The sequence below is a fragment of the Xenopus laevis genome, chromosome 8L, assembly GCF_017654675.1.
Source record: "Xenopus laevis strain J_2021 chromosome 8L, Xenopus_laevis_v10.1, whole genome shotgun sequence".
NCBI lineage: Eukaryota > Metazoa > Chordata > Amphibia > Anura > Pipidae > Xenopus > Xenopus laevis.
The window spans coordinates 128,825,002-128,847,617 of NC_054385.1; the positions used below are offsets into that span (position 1 = coordinate 128,825,002).

General features: G+C 41.6%; 1 protein-coding gene across 1 annotated transcript in view; it reads left to right on the top strand.

Moving 5' to 3' along the window:
- The first annotated feature begins 2,815 nt into the window (after positions 1-2,815).
- Positions 2,816-22,616, top strand: part of tagln2.L (transgelin 2 L homeolog) — a 28,674-nt gene continuing 8,873 nt past the window's right edge. Inside the window, exon 1 of the mRNA XM_018231515.2 lies at positions 2,816-2,904. The gene's annotated coding sequence lies outside the window, so the exon portion shown is untranslated. The remainder of the gene's footprint in view (positions 2,905-22,616) is intronic.

A 22,616-nucleotide genomic window follows, 5' to 3' on the forward strand; every position in this document is an offset into this window, starting at 1 on the left:
AACGATACAGAAAAAGGGAACGCTCTGGGCACACAATAAGCTATAGCCTCAAACATTATCGTGCAGCGACACGTTGCTTCCTGTTTCCTGACTCCATTCTCCAGAAGTCCGGAAGAACTTCCCCCCCGAATCAACTGGGTTTGGCTCATGCAAGGACATCTGCTGGGTTAATCATGAGTTGGTGAAACAGGGAACCCACCAGAACCTGCTCATAAACTCCTGGGCTTGCTGCTGCCATAGATATCATTTGGCCAACCCTGGCTTATCCAATCCTTGACTCATGGGTCAACAACCTGATCCATGCCTGGACTGAGATTTAAAACTGGCCCTCCCCCCACGGGTCCAATAAACTGTGACTGTCGATGGCATCATACAGCAGTCCCTCTGGCAGTTGTCTATACAGGTGGATCAAAAGTCACCCATCGGACAAGGGCCACATTAACAAGTCCAGATATTGGTTGGCCTGTCTCAAAGTAGCACTATTAACACCAATCCCTCTCAAGGGCCTCATGCGATGAAGACTCACCCCGGAGAGAACAATTTGGCACCTTTTGTCTGCCCATGTATTGCCTTTTAAGCTGCTGGTACCAATGAACCAGTTTAGTCAGGGACCAGTTATGCTGATGATCCAAGTGGGCTCCTTCCTCGCTCAATCTATTATTGTCAACAATATCAGACTAGGGTGTCCGGGGCCCACTGGGGCTCCCTTCTCGTAGGCCCCTCACACCAGTCGCCCCATGTATCGCCTCCATACAGCACCCCCATTGCCGCACAGCATGGACCACATTTCCTCCTTGCAGCCGTGATCAGGGCGGGTTATGCCAACCCTGTATTTGCACCTTTTTCAACTTTTTTCTTCCAGCTGTAACCACCACAAGAATGACGTGAGTAATACGATGGACGTCCCACACTCTAACTGGCCAATTCCAGCTTGAGTGGGCCATTTGCAGTGCACAGATAGCATGGTTAGGTTTAGGAAACACATATACAAGCCATATATGAGAAACAATATGAAATAATTAACAGAAAATGTTTATAAAAAGGAATCATTAAGAAACCACTATAGTTTGGATGCATTTTATATCAGTGACAGTTCCCCTTTAAGTGGCTCAAGGCTACTGTAAGGATTCCTGGATCAGAATACAAAGAGGCATGGAAATGACATTATAAGCAGGGATATCACTGCATCTGCCCCCCCAGGATCATATTTCACATATTATAAAGCTGTAATTGAGTAATATACTATGTGGTTCCATCCAATTACATTACAAGCCAAGGATAATTGTATCCTGGGGAGGAAATGACGGCCATTATTCTGGCTCCTATATAACTGGCTGCTCTATATAGAGGGGAGTATGTGAGATGTTTTAAAAATAACAATCAAAAAACATAATTCCCCAAACCCACAGAAGGATAAATACAGTTCCAATTCCATGTATTGAACCCCTAGAACACACTCCAGGATAAATACAGGGCCAATTCCATGTATAATACCCAGAACACACGGCAGGATAAATACAGTGCCAATTCCATGTATAATACCCCAGAACACACAGCAGCATAAATACAGTGCCAATTCCATGTATAATATCCCAGAATACACAGCAGATAAATACAGAGCCAATTCCATGTATAATACCCCAGAACACACAGCAGGATAAATACAGGGCCAATTCCATGTATAATACCCCAGAACACACAGCAGGATAAATACAGTGCCAATTCCATGTATAATACCCCAGAACACACAGCAGATAAATACAGTGCCAATTCCATGTATAATACCCCAGAACACACAGCAGGATAAATACAGTGCCAATTCCATGTATAATACCCAGAACACACAGCAGGATAAATACAGTGCCAATTCCATGTATAATACCCAGAACACACAGCAGGATAAATACACTGCCAATTCCATGTATAATACCCCAGAACACAAAGCAGGATAAATACAGTGCCAATTCCATGTATAATACCCCAGAACACACAGCAGATAAATACAGTGCCAATTCCATGTATAATTCCCCAGAACACACAGCAGATAAATACAGTGCCAATTCCATGTATAATACCCCAGAACACAAAGCAGGATAAATACAGTGCCAATTCCATGTATAATACCCAGAACACACAGCAGGATAAATACAGTGCCAATTCCATGTATAATACCCCAGAATACACAGCAGGATAAATACAGTGCCAATTCCATGTATAATACCCCAGAACACACAGCAGATAAATACAGTGCCAATTCCATGTATAATACCCAGAACACACAGCAGGATAAATACAGTGCCAATTCCATGTATAATACCCCAGAATACACAGCAGGATAAATACAGTGCCAATTCCATGTATAATACCCCAGAACACACAGCAGATAAATACAGTGCCAATTCCATGTATAATACCCCAGAACACACAGCAGGATAAATCCAGTGCTAATTCCATATATAATACCCCAGAACACACAGCAGATAAATACAGTGCCAATTCCATGTATAATACCCCAGAACACACAGCAGGATAAATACAGTGCCAATTCCATGTATAATACCCCAGAACAGTATGGGACAAAGAAGTCCTGTGTGTAACCATATTTTCCCCAAATAGATCCAGCAACCCCTGTACAAACCACCTAAAGACAAAATTAAATTAAGCTTATTTCGAAAAGTGTCATTTTTCGGATGATGTTCAGCAGAAAGTCAGGACGTCAGAGCAGTGAAATCACAGGAACAAATTCTTTGCCTTTTTTTTTGTGTGTCCACCCACACCCACTTCTCTTTGATTAAAGCTGACATCATCCCTTTTTTTTTTTCTCTGTGGGGCAGGGCTGAGCCAGTGAAACAGACTGAGAGGAATCAGTGAGTTCACTGCAGCCTGGGAAGTGTTTGTAGTAAGGTAAGTCTCTCTCTCTCTCTATCAGGGCTGTGCCTGGGGGAAAGCACTTCATAGACTTTGCTAGAAAAGCCAAGACGGGGGTTAATGGGTTTAGCAATGAGCCAATGTCTCTTTCCATGTATTTGTATAAAGTGTATTTGATGCATTCACATGTGTTTTATCAGCAGGGAATCACAATGTATCTACATATAGAAAGCCTCTCGTTAGCTGGCAATTTAATATGACATTTAGTGGCATATTTCCAATTGTTCCTACTAACTAAATGGTGTATTTGTACTGACTATCCTTCTGCTCTCTGCCCCCCACAGTCTCTAAAGGGTAAGATTGGGGTTTAAAGAGGGGATTGGGGGTTAAAGAGGTATTTTTAGGAGTGTGTCTGTTTCTGAACCTATTTTATGTTCTGTTAGACAAATGCAGAATTAGAAGGAATCACAAGGCACCCTCCCCAGCTTGTATCTTATATCCCCAGGGAAGCAGCTGTTTAACCTCCGCAATGCCTTTACTAACCTGGGTGTGGGGAGTAAAGGGTTAATAGGAAATGCCAGGCAGCAATGGGAGATTTCATCCTAGGGGAAAGAATTTGGTCTGTAGGAGAGTGAGAATTGCTCAATAGCAGATATAAATGGCAGCCAGAATGAAATGTTTGTTATTATCCCGTATTACACACACACACTTACTGCTACTGGAATGTGTCTAAACAAGAGCAACTGCAAAGCCGTAACTTCTAATATAAGTTGGCTTATAATGTGCCCAGGACGTTCCTTCTCTGTGTATTTATGTATTTATACCTACAGGTTGGAGCTGCCATACTGCTTCCCCTTAGGACATTTCCAGTCTGCGTATCTGCGTATCAGAAGCAGCTTTCTTCACATTTAGCAACAAAAACACACAACCGTTAGTAGATGCTGATACCTGTGCGGGACGTCGTCCCTTTAACAAGCAGTGTGGCAGCTCCCGATAATGAGCTTTAATGCATTTATACAGGTTTCCTGAAACCAATAAAGCCTATTGTGTGTGTGCAGAACATTGCTTTGTTGGATGCATGTATGTGAATGGGAGCTGCCATACTGCTTGCCCTTGCTCTGGTAAATCAGTCAATCTGATTCCAAACCAAAGGTATACTCTTAAAGGGGTGGTTCTCCTTTAAGTTAACTTTCAATTTGTTATAGAATTGGCTACTTTTCAACTGGTCTTCATTTTTTATAGTTTTTAAATCATTTGTCTTCTGACTCATTTCAGCTTTCAAATGAGGGTCACTGACCCCTTCTAAAATCAAATGCTCTGTAGTGCTACAAATATATTGTTATTGCTACTTTTTATTACTCCTCTTTCTATTCAGGCCTCTTCTATTTATATTCCAGTCTCTTATTTAAATCAATACATGGTTGCTAGGAACATTTGGACCCTAGCAACCAGATGGCTGAAACTGCACACTGGAGAGCTGCTGAATAAAAAGCTAAATAAGTCAAAAACCACAAATAATAAAAAATGAAAACCAATTGCAAATTGTCTCAGAATATCCCTCTCTACATCATATTAACGGTTAGTTTAAAGGTGTACAACCTGTTTAATGAATATTGCAGTAAATATTAACGGCTACAAGGAGGGCTGTTGCTATTACCTGGTTTATAAGACCTATGTAAGGATGAGGATTTTGAGCATATGGTTATAATTTTCAGACAAGCAATAGAGCCTATGACTAAGTGGCCCATGGAGGCATGAAACGCGTAGGGCTTTTTTGCAACTTTTTAAGAAATAATGAAGCAGCAGAAGTTGAGTGTGGGCCAGTTTGTGGGGTTTGAAGGAAGCAATATAGGGGGGCTCCTGCTGGTCGGTCCGTGCAGACAATGCTCACACTAAGCTGTGCCTAAGGCCCAATAAATAGGGTATTATTTGGTACTTGGTGTAAAGGAACCGTATCAGCCTGGGTGTGGAAAGATCTTGGCTTCAGATATAATCTCTTAATGGGAAGGAAACAATACAGGGCTGGGGCAGTAAAGCTGATAACAAGGTGGGCAGATCTCCTTGGCACAAGTTATGTGGGTGGATCCTTATCCCTGTATTACTATATAGGATACATTCCCTATTTATAAGTATGTTGCATTTACTCCTTATTCCTAGGGTTGCTACCTGGCTGGTATTTTACAGGCCTGGCCGGTAAAAATGATGGCTGATCCCAATGTTATTAATAAAGGAAAAAAGTTGAATATATATAGGAATTTTTTTCCAGAAAAGGTGGCAATCCTACTTATTCCCCATATGTCTTACTGAACAGGCATTTTTATTTTCATAACAGTATCAACTAGGAACAGCCACACTACCTACACAACAGGGCATTCCTGCTGAATTGTGCTTAGTACAGGGACTCCCATAGTTTTATGATATCTCTCTGTACAGACTATGAACAAACTTAGGGGACTGTTCCTGCTGAATTGTGCTTAGTACAGGGAATACCTATGCTGCCATAGTTTTATGGGATCTCTCTGTACAGACTATGAGCAAACTTAGGGGCTGTTCCTGCTGAATTGTGCTTAGTACAGAGGAATACCTATGCTGCCATAGTTTTATGGGATCTCTCTGTACAGACTATGAGCAAACTTAGGGGACTGTTCCTGCTGAATTGTGCTTAGTACAGGGGAATACCTATGCTGCCATAGTTTTATGGGATCTCTCTGTACAGACTATGAGCAAACTTAGGGGACTGTTCCTGCTGAATTGTGCTTAGTACAGGGGAATACCTATGCTGCCATAGTTTTATGGGATCTCTCTGTACAGACTATGAGCAAACTTAGGGGACTGTTCCTGCTGAATTGTGCTTAGTACAGGGGAATACCTATGCTGCCATAGTTTTATGGGATCTCTCTGTACAGACTATGAGCAAACTTAGGGACTGTTCCTGCTGAATTGTGCTTAGTACAGAGGAATACCTATGCTGCCATAGTTTTATGGGATCTCTCTGTACAGACTATGAGCAAACTTAGGGGCTGTTCCTGCTGAATTGTGCTTAGTACAGGGAATACCTATGCTGCCATAGTTTTATGGGATCTCTCTGTACAGACTATGAGCAAACTTAGGGACTGTTCCTGCTGAATTGTGCTTGGTACAGGGGAATACCTATGCTGCCATAGTTTTATGGGATCTCTCATCTCAGATGAGATAAATCAGTCCCCTCAGGGCCAAAGCAGAAACAATTAGAAGGCATATCTGACGTAGCTGTAAGGCCTGTAGTAAGTATCAGGATAAACTCACACCTATGTTAGAATCAAGGGGTCGAATAAACAACCCTGATTTCCTTTCATTTTGTCATGAGCTGTATAAGACATGTGCACCTGCCAGTAAAATATTTATTACGGAAAGTTAATAAAAATAAATGTTATATGAAGTTTAACAGTATGCGGGGGAGTTGGGTGGGATAAATCATGTCATCCAATGTGTGGTCTTCAGGCTATAAAGTTCTGTGACTTCTGCTTCCCTTCTGCAAAACTAACATTCCTGCAGGGGTTTGATTGGCCCTTGGGGTACCAGCCAGGAGATCTTCCTCTAGTCTAATCACCACCCCGGCTCTCCTGCCGTGGATCTCCAATCTCAGTGCGGTGGAGTTTAGTGCGGCCTTGGCTTGCCACATTGACTAAACAGAGCCATGGTGGAGATTAGACTAGCCATCTGGATTGAACCTTTAATAGTCCATGTATGACCACTGCTATGAGACAAACATAGATTTGATTAAAACGAGAAAGAGTGATGGATAAACTGTAGTGTGAAATGCGTGGGCACCAAAACTCTTTTAGTATAGGGAGGATTAAAAGGACTTGCCTCATTCCCGATAATGCTACGAGACATTTGGGAATAAATGATCTCCTCACCTGCCAAGACTGATTTTAGGATTCACTAGCCCATCTGAGGAGTATCAAGGCTGCGGCGGAATGCGTGGGCACTGGAATCCATTACCAGACAGCAGCAGAATTGAGTGGTTTTAATGTCTACAAAGTAACTTGCTGTCTGTAGGTAGAATCCTGGTTTTTATCCTCAATCTGTTAGGATTTGGGGGCTGAAGGTTTTATGAAGAGCGGAGAGAAAACCCATTAGGACAGGCATGCTGGGCAGCCTTGTGCAATCACCGCAGGAATTTCTTCTCTGCTCTTAGGTTTCCTCCTAACTCCAGGCTGAGTTTTCTTGACACAGACAAATTTATCAAACTGGATTTTACAACAGGGCCACATTCCTCAATGTGGACAGTGGCCAAATAGGAAGCCTATACAGACATTCATATACTGTAGGTCCTCTTGTTTGCTGCTTGGACTTTCATTTAAACAAACAGCTCTATGTCGTCTATAGACCTGTCTTTATGGGATGGAGGTGTAAATAAGGGGCACTGTCACCATCTTGTCCTTTTATAACTTAATACTGGTACTTGGGTATAATATGGCAAGATGTTTACAGCAGAACAAGATATAGACACAACGGTACAAAGAGTAGGGTATGAAGGTGACAGTAGAGCAAGATGTCAACAGTAGGGTAGAAGGATGATAAGCAGAGCAAGATGGTGACGGCACAGCAAGAGGATGAAAGTAGAATAAGATGTAACATAGTAAGTTAGATTGAAAAAAGACACACGTCCATCAAGTTCAACCTTTTGACTTTTTTTAACCTGCCTAACTGCCAGTTGATCCAGAGGAAGAAAGTAGAACACGATGGGGACAGAAGGGCAAAATGGAGACAGTAGAACAAGATATTGATATGAGGGGGACAAACAGTAGGGTATGAAGGTCACAGTAGAGAAACATGGCAACAATAGGGTAGAAAGATGTCAAGAAGAACAAGATGGTGACATCAGAGCAAGAGGATAAAGGCAGAACATGATGGTGACAGTAGGACAAGATGGTGACAGTAGGACAAGATGGAGACGGTAGGACAAGATGGAGATGGTAGACAAGAAAGGGACTGTAAGACGAGATGGAGACCAGAGAAAAGTATGACAACAGAAAGATAAAATGGAAACAGTAGGTTGTGATGTTGAAAGTTGAGCAAGTTTTTGACATTAACAATAACAAATTACTCGGCTTGTTGCCCCTCACTACTAGTAACCACCCACTTAAGCTTTTCTAACTTGGTCTTCAAGCCCTAGTGCGACCTGCTCTAATAATGGGGCACTAGGCAGGCACTTTGGAGTCTTCATTTAACCCACTTCTGATGTACAGAGAGCTGTCTCGTGTCTTGCTTCTAAGTTATGTCTTCCTGATTAATATGTGATTAAAGCAGGCATGGTGCAACATCTAATCTGTCAGTTCTGCGAGGGCCCCTGTGTTATCAGATTGTCAGTCAAGGGATCAGTTTGGCCCTCCACTCGAGTGACCGAATATCGTCTACAATCCCTTTGTTCAGAGACCTCAGTAAACAAGTGGGGAGAGTCACCCCAAGATTGTGCTATCCAACTTTTTGTAATGAGGTTTTGTTCACAATTGAGTGTGAGACGTATTCAAGTATTTTTGGGTTCAAGGCCTCCTTGGTCTAAAATATGATCCGGGTCCCTCTGGGTTTATAACAATATTACAGGTGCACACACACGCTATAGTTCCCACTGCACTGGGCCTTAGGAGGGCAGCCCCCCAGTTTTACAGAGTTACAGAGAGGCGCAGCAATGGTTTATTGGACCGTACTTCATGTCTGCCTCCCAGCAGGCCCGTGTAATTTATAATACTACGTGAGAACATTACTTCTGGATTATTTGTGGCTCCGCAGGGGATTTAAGTAAATACAAGTCATAGCGCAGTGATGGTTTTGCAGCCTGTTGGCTAATAATCAAAGGCTATTCTGTAACATTCATAAAAACACTATTAATTGTATTGGTGCCATCTGCTGTATTCTGTAATAGCCTTACAATAGGAATGCAGGAGCCGCTCTCTCTGTACTTCGCCAACGGCAAAAGGAAATCTTCATCCAAGGTTTCTAAAGGCACACGTGTTCTCTTAACTTCCTGATCATATCCTGCAACAGGAAACTACAGGAAGTGGGGTTGGTAAGGCAATCGACCCCCATGACCGTGCTTGCAAAACTCATTTTGTTCTTATCCTCTCATGGTGTAGAGCCGTCACCCGTTATTTATCGGGGCTTTTATTTTAGCAAAGTATTTCTTCAAAAAGTTTATCAAATTCCGTTTCAGCAGTGGCCCTTTAAGGAGAAGCCATGTCTGCTATGAACTATTTAAAGGGACACTGACAACTATATAGAAAATTTAGCAGTTCCATCGGGATATGGAAAGCTTTTATATGAAGCCATATTATTCGGGTTATAGCCCTCTGAAAATCCAGGCTGGACTAAGTCTATAGTAAATGTAGAAGCACAAGGCTGCTGCCATTCTTCTCTACAGGAACACACTAGGGTTGCCACCTTACCCCACTTGGAACTCAGGGTGGGTGGCTGACCAATGGCATCGCAGGGGCGGGATGATTGTGTTGTGGGCGGGAAAGTGATGTCACATGGGCGTGACAGTGATGTCACACAGGCGGGTCAGTGGGCGGAGGTATTACGTGGTGGTTGGTGATGAGCCAATCACTGCGTCAATGTTAGGGAATCCTGCTTTTTTTCCAAATTAGGAAAACGGGGCAGGCAGTTTAGACCCGGACAGCTGTCCCGAAAACAAGGCTGTCCTGCTCAAATTCCTAGAACACCGCACATGCTCCGTTCCTGCAACTGCATTTTATGGATGCACAGAATGCACTATTTTTCACAAAAGATTCGGCCAAACTGAATCCTAATTTGCATATGGGGCGGGAAGGGAAAAACATTTTTTTTACTTCCTTATTCTGTGACAAAAGGTCACGCAATTTCCCTCCCCGCCCCTAATTTGCATATGCAAATTAGGATTTCGTTCAGCTGGACAGAAGGATTCGTCCGAATCCTGCTGAAAAAAGCTGAATCCTGGATTCGTTGCATCCCGACTGTATTTCCGAAAATACAACACTCACAAGAATAAAAATGCAGTTCCCGGTTCCTAGGGGAATGACACTGCAGAAAGCTCAGTCCCTATGCCTTTAAGAAAACAAGACTAATTACTAAGAATCCTGTTTTGGCCTGTTCCAGAAATCTAAAGGTTTTTTTTTTCCCATAAAAAAGCTTTTCTGCAGAGCCGCGTTCGTGGCAGGATTATAAAGGAGGCTGCGTGCTTCCCATGTGTACAGGATAATGGCGAGGCTTTAGCTCTGTTTATTTACATTGGCCCAGGTTGTTTAAGATTGGATGAAAGATGAAAACCATGATCACAAAAGAAATCGAATACTAAAAAAAAAAAAAAAAGAATTCCAAAGATTTTCTTTCCTTTCTCGGACGGACACACCCCATCCCAGGGAAAGGATAGAAAATTTTTAGTTTGTTGGTGGAAAGGTGGCATAGATAGTGAGTAAATGTACAGATGGAAACACTATCAGTCTTGGCTGCAAAACTGTCAGCTCTGTGTCACTGCTGGGCTGAATAAAATGGGGACAGAAACATATTCTGATCTATCACATAAGGGATATTGTACCCCCTACTGTAAATGATAAGGATATTAGAAGTCACTGGGGGGTTGTTCTGTGACCATATAAAGGCACAAGGCTGCAGGCTGAGTTATACAGGGAACTCTGAGTATCACTCATGTATTATAAGGGATACTGTACCCCCTACTGTAAATGATAAGGATATTAGAAGTCACTGAGGGGTTGTTCTGTGACCATATAAAGGCACAAGGCTGCAGGCTGAGTTATACAGGGAACTCTGAGTATCACTCATGTATTATAAGGGATAATGTACCCCCTACTGTAAATGATAAGGATATTAGAAGTCACTGAGGGGTTGTTCTGTGACTATATAAAGGCACAAGGCTGCAGGCTGAGTTATACAGGGAACTCTGATTATCACTCATGTATTATAAGGGATAATGTACCCCCTACTGTAAATGATAAGGATATTAGAACTCACTGAGGGGTTGTTCTGTGACCATATAAAGGCACAAGGCTGCAGGCTGAGTTATACAGGGAACTCTGAGTATCACTCATGTATTATAAGGGATAATGTACCCCCTACTGTAAATAATAAGGATATTAGAAGTCACTGAGGGGTTGTTCTGTGACCATATAAAGGCACAAGGCTGCAGGCTGAGTTATACAGGGAACTCTGAGTATCACTCATGTATTATGAGGGATAATGTACCCCCTACTGTAAATGATAAGGATATTAGAAGCCACTGAGGGGTTCTGTGACCATATAAAGACACAAGGCTGCAGGCTGAGTTATACAGGGAACTCTGAGTATCACTCGTGTATTATAAGGGATAATGTACCCCCTACTGTAAATGATAAGGATATTAGAAGTCACTGAGGGGTTGTTCTGTGACCATATAAAGGCACAAGGCTGCAGGCTGAGTTATACAGGGAACTCTGAGTATCACTCATGTATTATAAGGGATAATGTACCCCCCTACTGTAAATGATAAGGATATTAGAAGTCACTGAGGGGTTGTTCTGTGACCATATAAAGGCACAAGGCTGCAGGCTGAGTTATACAGGGAACTCTGAGTATCACTCATGTATTATAAGGGATAATGTACCCCCTACTGTAAATGATAAGGATATTAGAAGTCACTGAGGGGTTGTTCTGTGACCATATAAAGGCACAAGGCTGCAGGCTGAGTTATACAGGGAACTCTGAGTATCACTCATGTATTATAAGGGATAATGTACCCCCCTACTGTAAATGATAAGGATATTAGAAGTCACTGAGGGGTTGTTCTGTGACCATATAAAGGCACAAGGCTGCAGGCTGAGTTATACAGGGAACTCTGAGTATCACTCATGTATTATAAGGGATAATGTACCCCCTACTGTAAATAATAAGGATATTAGAAGTCACTGAGGGGTTGTTCTGTGACCATATAAAGGCACAAGGCTGCAGGCTGAGTTATACAGGGAACTCTGAGTATCACTCATGTATTATAAGGGATAATGTACCCCCTACTGTAAATGATAAGGATATTAGAAGTCACTGAGGGGTTGTTCTGTGACCATATAAAGGCACAAGGCTGCAGGCTGAGTTATACAGGGAACTCTGAGTATCACTCATGTATTATAAGGGATAATGTACCCCCTACTGTAAATGATAAGGATATTAGAAGTCACTGAGGGGTTGTTCTGTGACCATATAAAGGCACAAGGCTGCAGGCTGCGTTATACAGGGAACTGTATTATAAGGGATATGTGCCCCCTACTGTAAATAAGGATGTTAGAAGTCAATGACAAGTAAAGGATTTAAAGGATCAGTATCCTCAATTTGTTTTTGTTTTTTAAATATTTTTTATTTGAATATTTTAGAAAATAGGGATACAGAAAATAAAAAGGTTGGGGGTAGGGAGAGAAGAATACATTCTTTTAAAATAGTATTACTTTTATACAATATGGCATTAATAACTTTTCTTTATAATCTTAATGATAAAAAGAAAAAAAACACTTGTGAATCTTGGGATTTATACAGGGGTCTGACTGGGTCAGTTTGTCACAGTAATTTTTATGAAGAGAGAAAAGTAAACCCCATATATTTCCCTAACCAAATGTCAATTATATCATTATATATCAATTATATAATTGACATTTGATTAGGGAAATATATGGGGTTTTCTTTTCTCTCTTTATAAATTTTCTTTATAATCGTAATCAGTTATACATTTTTACTAATGTTTCAAGTATTTGTTCTGATACAAAAAAATTAAAAAAAATTGATGTTACTGACTTTAATCTGGACCGTTGGCTTGAGGACTGCTTCAACTAACCAATAGAGTCCTTGATCTGACTGGATTTTTAATCCCAGCTGAACAACACCTGCCCCGATTTTCTACCAGATATTGATCAGGGAAGCCCGTCAGAGGGCCCCATACACCAGCCAATAAACTGCCGACTTAATCTGTCAGATGCTGATATCTGCCTGTGTATGGGCACCTTAATTACAGATCTAGAAAGGCAGAAGGTACAATTTTCATTATGTTCATACAAAAGCGAAAGCTTTGGGACTAAGTGAACAGGATTTTTATTAATGCCGGTGTGTGTGTTATTATATACTGAATTCTGCTCTAAGAGCCTCTAATATGGATTATTATTTGGTTATTAAGGAACAGGTAGGATCAAGCCTTCAGCTGTCTGTGATTCCTGCCAAAGCACCTGGAACAATGTACAAAATGTGGCAGTTTACAAGCTGGCAATTTCCAATATATCGGCGCTGGGCTGATGGGGTGTGTGATCGGAGGCTGCAGCCATTCTTATACTGAGATCTATCCCAGGCCGGGAGGGTCTTAGTGGAGTCAGGGGGATTTCTGGATTCTCTTTTATTGCCATTAAATTCACCTGTGAACATGAAAAGTAGAACAGTCCCAGACGTTTATTTGACAATGGGGCCTGGAAAGAGTAATGAGCCAATAAACCTCTTATTTGCTGGTTACACAAAATCTGGATTACTGAACCCAAAGGGCAAGTTGCTTTATATGAAAGAGCTGAAAATGCATACAGGGGGTTAATATTGTACGTTTGGTGGAGTCATTTATTTTAAGGGTCGGTTTACCTTTAAGTTAACGCTTTTTAGTAGGTTATACAATGGCCAGTCTAAGTAATTTTTCAGTTGGTCTTCATTTTTATAGTTTTTGAATTATATACCTTTTCCTTCTGATTACCAGCTTCCAAAAGGGGGTCACTGACCCCATCTAAAAACAAATGCTCAATAAGGCTAAACATTTACTGTTATTGCTACTTTTTTATTATTCATATAATATAAAGCCAGTGTCTCATTCAAATAAATGCAAGGTTGCTAGGTTAATTTGGACCCTAGCAACCAGATGGCTGAAATTGCAAACTGGAGAGCTGCTGAATAAAAAGCTAAAAAATAACTCAAAAACCAGAAATAATAAAAAATGAAAACCAATTGCAAATTGACTCAGAATATCATTCTCTACATCATACTAACCGTTAATTTAAAGGTGATCAACCCCATTAATGTACATCAGACTTCCTTTTTGTAATTTGATTGGAGGAAACAGCAGGGGAACTAGATGCAGCTTATGGGCTGGGACATACAATTCCACTGTGGCCCCAGGACATGTCACATCATTCTATGCTGATGGTTGTAAAAACATAGGAGATCCCCAGGGAGGGACAAGAAACAATGATCACCCCTGGACATTAAACGCAGTAGGAAGGATATTATCACAACTGGAATTCAAGCTAATAGCTCCAGGGAAATTACCTTTGTACCTGCTCTCCAAGGAATGTTTCTATTGTTTACACCAGGCAGCATCGGGGGAGGCCTATAATCAATTTGATTAGATCTGGTAGTCGTACCCTATAGGTTGGGACCCAATAATCGGGCCCTTAGCTGCCCTCTCTTTGATTTGGGGCACCCTTCTGATGTAGCTATCAGTATAGTGTGCAACATGTAAATATTAGACATTATTATTCAATATGACATGCCTGCTGTACTTTTATCTATGACCCCCACACTGGGCAAATGTAAAATCTCCCCCACTCTAAAACTCCAGGCTTCCAGCTACAGGACCTCCCCAGGCTCTCATCTACGGGAGTCACAAAGGAAGCTTTGGTAATGGAAAATTAACAACTTTAATTAGTGTTTCAGCTCAGTCAGCAGATAAGAATAGGCCTAAAGCCATTTATAAAGGAGGGGTTGAAGCTTCTCAAACATCTCCTGCCCTAGAGGCTGATTATACAGTAAAACTTAACATGGAGATTAATGTGAGTGAGGGACATGCCCCCCCCCCTCCATAATGGACCTTTCCATGGTGCCGCATCATGGAGCGCTTGTGGGTGCGATGGAACATGTTGCTCAGCGTGAGATGATCTCATGGTTTGCTCACACCCATTACAATCCCATTATGATTTAAGAAGGTGAAGTCATTGTTTGCTGAGACTGCTGTTACTCCGTGTACTCCATGTAGGTGTTCCATCAGCCTATTGTTATTATGCCCTATATTTCATGCTTTAATGTTGTTTTTCTTTGGAATTGGTCAGGGAACCCAAGCACAGCAGTGCCAGTTCTATAGTCATGCCATGCCCATTAGCACAATGGCTTGCTTTGAGGTTAAATTGGCATAAGGAGAAACAAGACGTAAGGACACCTTTGATGTTGCTGATGTGGACCTTTTTAGAGTTTGGATTCTGCTTGCTCAGATGGAATAAGAGTGTCAGTTGTACTTATAAAGGGCTGTATCAACCCTACACACAACTAGGACAACTTGTATTAACATTAGAACATACAGAGCAGAACCAACCTGTAGCCCCTCAGGGCATTAGAACATTCAATGAATTAGACCCAGAACCAACCTGTAGCCCCTCAAGGCATTAGAGCTTTCACAGAGCTAGACCCAGAACCAACCTGTAACCCTTTAATGCATTAGAACATTCAATCAGTTAGACCCAGAACCAACCTGTAGCCCCTCAAGGCATTAGAACTTTCACAGAGCTAGACCCAGAACCAACCTGTAGGCCCTCAAGGCATTAGACCTTTCACTGAGCTAGACCAATCTGTCAGCATTCTGAAAATGAATGACTGAATATAGATTTCTAGGAGAGACCTGTATATCTCATCAAACTGTCTGGCAGAAGGTGCAGCAGTTGCCAGCTGTGTCCTACAATGGACCAGCCTCCTAAATGCCGGTATCTCTTTCTTCTTACATTAACATTTAGACACTGCACTATCATCCAAGTAAATATAGGACTAATCCTGTGTTTGCAATGCAAATAATGATGTTTGCTCCTCAAAGCAAACAATCAGCTGATGCTATCTTGCTTAGAAGAACATGGAAATTGGCTTCCCAAGAAAGGAATGCAGAACTGCTGATGAATTAATAGATCTGACTTTGTAGTGCTTACACTCTGGCACATTAGGCATTACACTGGCACATTGGGCATTTTCTCTTTAGGTGGGCAAACTCCCAAAACCACCCCTCGTCCGTGAACTTGACTTCCAGGGGAGCATCTTTGGCCCAAATATACCCGTTGTCGTTAAAGACAATGGTAAGCATCTTAAATGACGGTCCAATTTGAACATCTATGGGGCTGACCAAATGGAAATATCCCACTCAATGGTGTATACAATAATAATATGGTGCAAGATTTGTCGGTTGGCATTATCAAGTAAAGTATGGACCCCAGTCAACAACCAACTGTAGTAATATAATACAACTGTAATAATAGATACTGTAATAATACAATACCGATATATTTATATAATGGGTAAAATTGTTGAACGTGGAAGCTGGTTGATGATGCTGCTGGTTGTGGTGCTCACTACCAATCATACTTGGTCATGGGATATTGACACTTCAATGTGCTATAGAAGAAGCCCCCCTACAGGGGTCTCAACTGACACTTATCTTGTTGAGTTAAAACACCATGGAATAGTCTCCCATCTTATCCAAAACTGTTGTCTAAGAAGGTGTTCATAGAGTGGACATAAATTTGTGAAGCATTACGTACAATAATACTGCCAGGGGAACAATATTTCTCTTGTGCAACTCATTTCCTTCTGTTACTTGTCATATTTGATAAGAACCTCCTGGTTTCTAATGTGAACAAATACGACAAAGTGATCTCCCCGGGCCTGTCAGAAAGGCAAAGCGTGTAATATACTATACCCAGGCCTGTCATAAAGGCAGGACGTAAAATAAACTCTCTGTAGGCCTGTAGGAAACGCATGGCGTGCACATGCATTATGGTCTCCCTGGTGTTGTAGGAAAAGCAGGTCTTTCACTATTCTCACTTACAGCCAGGAGTACAATAGTCTCCCCCCGGACCATAGGAAAAGAGGGAGTGCCATAAAGTTCTAGCATTGTGTGTTATGTGAAGGCTGCAACGAGTTCATCAAGATAAAAGCAACTTTAATCTTGCATGTAAAGGTATATGGGGCTATAAAGCCTGTAATTATATGGTTCCTTATTTAGTAGGGCTTCAGCAAATACCTGGAAGCCAGTGAGACGCAAGTAAAAACAATGTAAAATGTAATTAAATGCAATAAATTAATTTTAATTTCTTGTGTTGGATAAAGCTGGATATCTGGCAGGAGAGCAAGTCTTACAAATCAGCACAGCTGCCAAATCCCAAATATATAAAGATCTATTCTGTTCACTGATCCCTTATTAAAAACATAGGCAGTGATAGTTGTTTTTCAGTAACATATGGCATGCATACAAACTTGTTTAGGGTCACAATTACCCCTCTTCCTTTTTAAAATACCCAAAACAGAAGACTGTACTAATGCCTCATGGCCCTGCCACTACTGGAGACAGCGCTGTTGAAGGATAATGGATTTCACAGTCCAGCAATGGTTGGAAAGGTGCTTGCTGGTTAAATCTACTCTGGTGTTGTAGGACATCCAGGATGAAGCCTTCTTGCTTTATCGGAGTATTGTAAATGTATTAAATTGGTTGCAAATCCTTCTATTGTAACTTCCACTGGTTTTTAATACTATCCACCCATTTCCTCTATGGTAGAACTTGGCAACATACCAGTTATTGCATTACCTTGCTTGTATAAGGTCATGCTTTGTTGTATGTCTTTATCTGGACACCCAGTTTATGTGTGCCTCTTGCGATTCCTCTAACAATGGGTGAAATCACCTGCAGGTAGGGTTGCCACCTTTTCCCTATTAATAACATCGGAATCCATCATCATTTTTACCGAGCCAGGTGGCAACCCTACCTGCAAGTAAGGTCTCAGTAGACCCTGGTAATGGTGGGATAGTCAACAGCTTATTGTTTACCATTACTGCCAAGGTTTGGTATGCTGCTTGCCTTTATACTGGGTAGATGCTCACCTGGGCAAATACTAGGTTAGAAGGACTTTTCCTTCTGACGGTTACTAATATGTTGCCAAGTTACATACCTCTCACTCCATGGAGTCCATGTAGCGCTCCAGAAGATAAAGAGAACCCCTAAAGGTTGCCATACATGGGCAGATTTGAGCCCTTTAGATCAATTCAGTTTATCTGGCCAAAAATCGGCCATAAGTTGGTTGGGCAGGTTTGATTTTCCCATCAGACAGGGACCACATCCACCCTAGGTCCAAGGATTGGATTAAAGCCAGATATTGTCCACCTTATCATATCATACTCTTGCAACCTTGCTAGCTTATGGGGAAATATGTAAAAAAAAAAATGGTGGAGATTTTTTTTCTCCTTGGCATACTCATATTTTTAGTAGTTCCATCTTGGCCTTCACAGTACATCTAATACATAAACATTTCACCATACAAACACGGATATCTTTGTTAGGAAATATATGAACTGCTATTAATTTACAGTTCCTCACAATTTCCATAATTGCTAGTGAGGCAATCTGGATTTTCTCCAAAAGTAATGAATACTTCTCAAATATGGAGACAAAGAATTTCCCAGAACGTGACCCCTTGCTTCTGCACAGAGCAAGTATCTGGGAATCTTGCCAACTAAACAGCAAGACATTGATTGTGAGAAGCAGTAGCATTTGGGTTCTACAAGGGCTGATTTAGTGGGTCTATAACATTTGGGTTCCGCGGGTACTAATTGTGTGGGTTCTTCAAGGGATGTTTGTGTAGGCTGGTAACATTCATGTTCTTCAGGAGACGATTTTGCTTTTTGTTAACATGTAGGTTCTTTATGGGTTGATTATATGTAAGCAATATTTGTGTTCTTTAGGGGTTGATCATATGGGTTCCTCGGCATTCTGTGGTCCCTCAAAGGATGATTGTGTGTGGCAGTAACATTTCTGTTCTTCGGGCGATGATTTTGCCTTTTGTTAACAATTGGGTTCTTTAGGTTCAGAAATATTTTGGGTTTCCTCAGTAGATTAAATTTTCAGTTTGGCCAAACTGAGACACAGGCCAATGTGAAGAGAAGTTTAGAGACAATTTGATCATTATTTGATTTGCTTTGGCAACCAGTCCAATCAGAATCTGTAAAATCAACTTGTCAGATAGGCTCAATAGGATAATAGAAGTGACGGGTGCAACCAATTGACAACTGGCTAATGGTGTGTTCAGAATATAGATTTATAGATGAATTTTAAATTAGGTATATATTTCATCTGAGTAGTAACAACTAATGGTCCAGGGCGTGGGGTTAAAGATATCCACCCAAAGTTACTGATAAGATTAGGAATTGTTATCAGTAGAGACATGAATCACTGGGCAGCTGAAACCTACAAAATAAGCAATATGATCTGACTACTGCAGGCAAGAAAGTGATTTATTTGGGTTATCTGTCCCCATGATCTGTGTAGCAGGACTCCTCAGGGAAGAGACAGAAAAGGAAACTTTTTTTTTTCCCCCAAAAAAGGTAAAAAGTTTGAGCGAACCCTCACTGCCCTGTATAATCCATGGGATTTGAAGCAGATCTGACTATTAAGCCTTGTCACACGGCGTTTATAAAATGTTATGTGTCAGGCTCAATGCTAATCTGGTCTCATTCCCCTTGCACTGACTTAATACTCCTCTGTAAATTGCCTTTGGCTGCTGTGTATATGCAAGGCAGTGATGGAAATTGATACATATGTTGGCCATACATGGATCTGCATTGCAGTTACCCATCCAAACAGCCCTGATTTGAGTTTCAAATGGTATCCTAAAGAAGGTCTCAATGGAAGAGGCAGGAGCTGCTGATGCTTAAATCTGGCCATAGTTGGGTTGATATTGACCGATTTTGACGAATACCGTAGTCCAGTTCCAAACAAAATTATGCCCAGAAGACTTGTGCCAAGGTCAGTGACACAAGGACAAGGAAGCCTTGTACTAGGAAGATGATCTTTTATCAATAGTCTTGAGTGTCTGAATGACATACAAAGTAGGACGTAAGTGGTGCTGGTACTGGTATTAACACAGTTCGAAGACTAAATACCATTTTGAACCACAAAAAAGATGTAAGCTCCCTTGACATAATTTTCTTGTGAGCTGAGTGGGAGGGACATAGATTCAGAAACACTGGTGGATCACATTGGCCAAGAAACACATTGCTGCGTAGAACAAGTATTGGCCTTGTGAGTTGCATTAGTTCAACTGATCCAGCCTGTTGGTTGACCTTTGACATCTGGGGCTACAATATATAAGTAATGATCTTCTGGTCACTGGGTTGAATTGGGGGTATGCCGGTATGTTGCCAGTATTGAGTAGACTTGTCTTTCCCATTAGTGGAGCTAAATATGCTTTATATCACGTGCTGTATTAAAAACTAACCAGCTTAAGGTTTGTATTAAGGAGATGCTCAACTGTCCTTTTTAACAAGCCGCCATGTTCTGGCACCAAATTGGCAATTCTCCGTAGAGATTCTTTGAGTTGATTTCTTGCGCACATCAAATCCATCTGTCTCTGGCTGAACAGCTGCGGTTGTGCCTGGTAGCAGGCAGTAGCATAGGGCCCAGCTTGGGACTTAATGATGGAAATGGGGCTGGCTCAGAAGTGACATCTCTGGGAGTAATGTATTCCTTGCATTGTCCCCTGAGTAACATAGGTTTTTCCATTAATAAAGGCTGAACGAGGCTGAAGTTCCATGCTCTCGGCAGGACTAGCTTGGAGGGATCAGTCATTAGACCTATATAAAAAGGAATATACAGTTTTAGAATAATACCAACCAACAATGAATGATCCCATGAAAGGTGGACAGTAGAAGTGAAAACACGGTAATCACCTGGGGCCCCAAACAATACTGTGCTACATCAAGCAGTGGCAAGCAACAGTAAAGTAGAGAAACTGCAAGATCTTACATTGGATTATATATAAATATAGGTCCCCCACCTTTATAAAATGTGTCCTGGGACCCAGCATAGGTTTCCAACTGTTAATATGGTCCATCAAATTCTACGCTATAGCATTGATCGTATTAAACAAGGGCTAATGTAGACCCATTAGGTATAATATGGTCTTTGCTCTAGCTGGATAGATATCTGGCAAGGGATTGACCAGACATCTGTTGGGCAGGCCACCATTTTGGACTAATACTGGGCCAATAAGCTGCTTACGTAAGTGACCCATGTAGGCAGATAATATTAGCCTGTGTATTAGCCCAGTTTTTCTGGGCTGTTCTTGTTTGCAAAATGGTCAAAATGTAGTTTTCCACCCATAAAGCAGCATTCTGTAGGCCCATTGCCAGAAGCCACTTTCCTTGATAAGAAGCCTAACGTCATTTGCCTAAGGGCTCTGAGAGTGTAGACCTGAAGACTGTGAACTTTTATTGAGTAGAACCGCTTAGCGCCCATTTGCTGGATTTACTTAGCAGTGCAGAAATCTCCCCCAGTGGAGGGCTAATCTGATGTGACTTGGGGCACCAGTGTTCAGAATGTCATTAGCTGCCCATGGTGGAAGAGCTCTAATTTCAGGCAGACGCCGGCCTAATGAAACGTATCAGTTTAGCCGTTACATTCCTTATCCCCAGCTATACATCACAGGCCCTGGGAGGAAACAATATACACAAGCGGCCTGTGGAAAAACGATTTTTTCAATTTGCTGCTGTTTTTTAAATTAGTAGATGACAGCCTCCAGCCTGAGATCCAATTATGGTACCACTGTATTACAGAACGAATGGAAGCTCTTTCAGCATTTGTATGCCCTCTAAATTAGTTTCCTCTCACTTAAAGGGGAACTATACCTTCTAAAACAAAACTAACCAACAGATCATTAAGTGATGTACGAAACTGGCATACACACATCTGTAAATATTGCCCTTTTACATCTTTTCTCTTGAGAATTCAGAATACAATGAACAGCTCCTATATAAGTTGTTTCAGAGGTTTACTGCTCTCTGAATGACACGGCGGTGCACTTTTACCCTACTTGCGTTATTACAGAATACGTTCTGCAGATCACACTTCCTTCTCTGTGGTTTTGTTGTTTTCCGTGAGAGCACTCACGTCTCTATATTTGGTGGTTTAATAGGCCTCCGTTATTAGACCCTGCCCAGATTGCCGATTTTCAGTTATATTCTCATTTTGAGGCTGTTTTGATCTCTGTTTGGGTTGTCGTAGCAACATTTAATCCTTTGCGCTGGGGTCCAACCAAAAGAGAGACGTGGCCTTTTGGAAAGGCGCGATGAGAAAGTGAAATGTTGATGTGAATGTGACTAATAAAATACACAAAGTACAATTATTGGTGCTCAAGCAGTGAAACCTCATTCAGAGCCGCCGAATCCCTGGAAATTGGGAAAAACTCCCGGATGCTTTGCTGAGCCGGCACTTCTGCCAGTCTCCTAATCCCTTAAACTTGTAACTTTATCTTCTATCTTGAAGCCCCCCCTAATTCTGCCCCCACAGCTCTGCCAACATCCCCAGACCCTGTAGCCATGAGTCATGTGTGGTGTTCTCTGCACAGTTACCAGCCTTAAATGGAAGCTTGACTCAAATAATTACTAAATAAATTGTCATTTTGCCTGCAGTCAGAGACCCTGTAGCAGAGGGTTTCATGAAATGTGCAGGGCTTACGGAGAATTGGGCACAGTTTGGGTGGATTGTGGGTGTGGGCAGCAGGCTTGGTATAATGGGCATACTCTGGGCAGATTGGGGCATAGATCTGTGTATGCTAGCCATTTTTGTTTTTATTGGGGCCTCATTTTTCTTGTTGACAGGACCCCCTGCCCAAGGGCCCTAATAATGTAGCCGTATACAGCCCAATGATTCCTGATGGCATCCCTAAAGCAGGGGTCCCCGACCTTTTCTATCCATGAGCCAC